Raw genomic sequence first — 2,306 nt, forward strand, 5'->3', positions numbered from 1 at the left:
GGACCAGCAAGAATCACATCCCAGTCTGGGCACCCAGGTGACCCACACACACACAGTTTTGTTTTTATTTGTTTGTTTGTTTTAAAGCTTTTCCTTTTTTTCTTCCTCCTTTCTTCCTTTCTTTTTATTATTTTTGTCTTTAACTCCCCTGGTTCGTGCTTCCACCCACCCTTTTCTGGCTTCTCTTCTTTTTTCTTTCTTCTCTACTTTTTCTCTTCTGGTTTTCCCCATCCCTTGTTTTTCTTTTTGTATTTTTCATTTCTTCTTTATTATCTTTTTCTCTTACTCTTTTTTCTTACCCTCCCCCTCAATATGTAGGGGGGTTCTCTTTGTCTTTTTTTAAATTTTTCTTTTCATTTATTGCCTTTTCTTTTTATTTATAATTGTTTATGCAGTTGGTTTTTGTTCTTGTTTGTGTGTGTGTCTAACTGGGTGGGAAACAGCAACCACGCCAACACAACTCAACTCATACTTGCAGCTCCTGCAGCCCCACCCCCTGGATGAGGGTCACCTCTTTCTTCTGCACCAATTGATCGATGATAGACGGAGACCGGTACCAGCCCAAGACACCCTCAACTGCTCTTCAAGAAAAACTGACAGAGATTTGTGCACACCCCTCATTCTTTATCACACCCACCAGCAGACAGATGGCATGTGTCTTAGTGCTGCCAACTAACAAATAAAGGAGCATAATAGCCTTGCTCACTCAGATATCAAAACAAAATAAAGAAAAAGGAAAACCTGGACAAATCACACCAACATGCAATCACCAATTAATATAAATAAAATGACAGCACAATATCTCAGAGACAACTGACCATCCCAGTCCACACAAAGAAGAAACGTAAAGTAATACAGACAAGGAACCAGGATACCAACCCAGAAAACCTCCCTGATTATAAAGCCACATTGGAACTGCCTGATAAGGAATTCAAAAGAATTATATTAAGGTATCTTCAGTGGAGTGAGAGACAGATCAAGGAAAACACTAACAAAATAAAACAAAACACAGACAAAACTGTAAAACAATTTAGTAAAAAAGTAAAAGTAACCATTACTTCTAAAGAAAAAGATCATATTATAAAAATGAATTCTAGTCATTTTTTAATTAGATACTTTTTTGGCGATGCTTCTTTTGGAATGAAGGTGAATTCAGATTCGTATGGAAATGTATTATTAGATTTTTCATTGATTCTGATCCATCTAAGACATTTAATATATGAGAAGTTAATCATATATGTTAGAGAAAACTTTTGAAAATTGCTGCCTTTCTCCAAAAACTTTTATTAGAGAGAATTGATTTCCCAATGTTAACTTCTTTTTCAGTTAGCCGTTGTTGTTGTTATATACCGTCGAGTCAGCCCTGACTCATAGCGACCCCTCCTTGGGTTTCCGAGGCAGTTATCACTACGGAAGTAGGATTGCCCAAACTTCCTTCCGAGGAGTGATACACCATGATGAATAAGACACAGATTCTATCTGTTGTGGCTTAGAGCCTGGGGAGAGAAACAAATCATTACACAAATAATCACTTAAATGTACTTGTGATAAATACTTTAAAGGAAAAGTGCAAGGCACTGTAAGAATGAAATAAGACATCCATTTCTTCTTGTGAAGAATCAAGGAAGGTCAGGCTGGATTTTCTTTAGATCACTTTGATTGTGGTGTGGAGAATGAAGGGGGAGTGGCTAGAGTCAATCAGGACACTTACAGATGACCAAGAAAACAGTGAGTATGGATTGAATAGGTAGAGGTAGTAGGGAAGGAGAGAACTCAATGGATTTAATATATTTTGGAGTAAAATTAATCAGACTTCATAACTGGATGTGAGGAGAAAAATTTGAGATGAGAAAGTAAGTAGGATGAGTTCTAGATTTCTAGCATGAATGCTAGGAGGGTATTGTGTGTATTTGTTCAGTTGGGGTATGCTGCAGGCGATCCAATCTTGGAAGGAGGATCATGAGGTCAGTAATTGATTTGCTAAATTTCAGCTGCCCATGAGATTGCTGAGAAGGTATCTCAAGCTGGCAGTTGCATACGTGGATCTGCAACTCAGAAGATAAGCAGGGGTTATGTTTAGGAATCATTGGCCTATAGAATCCAGAGCTCAAAAGTATATGAGATCTTGGAGGAAGAATGTGGGCTGAGAAGAAAATGATCCTAAATCACCTCACATTTAAAGGTTAAGTAGGGAAGAAAGAAGCAACAGGAGAGACTAAGAAGCTGTCAGGGGGATAATAGACAAAATGAGGAAGAACTGCTGAAGATTAAAAACATAACAACAATGTCATGATTTTGAGTTTCAT

The 2,306-nt window shown here is 37.7% G+C and overlaps 1 protein-coding gene across 1 annotated transcript in view; it reads left to right on the forward strand.

Annotated features, from left to right (window-relative positions):
* The window catches only part of COL19A1 (collagen type XIX alpha 1 chain), a 537,038-nt gene that overhangs the window by 282,269 nt on the left and 252,463 nt on the right, over nucleotides 1–2,306 (forward strand). The gene's annotated exons all lie outside the window — the stretch shown is intronic.

This window comes from Orycteropus afer, unplaced genomic scaffold (assembly GCF_000298275.1).
Source record: "Orycteropus afer afer isolate SDZICR_OR568_19922 unplaced genomic scaffold, OryAfe1.0 scaffold00133, whole genome shotgun sequence".
NCBI lineage: Eukaryota > Metazoa > Chordata > Mammalia > Tubulidentata > Orycteropodidae > Orycteropus > Orycteropus afer.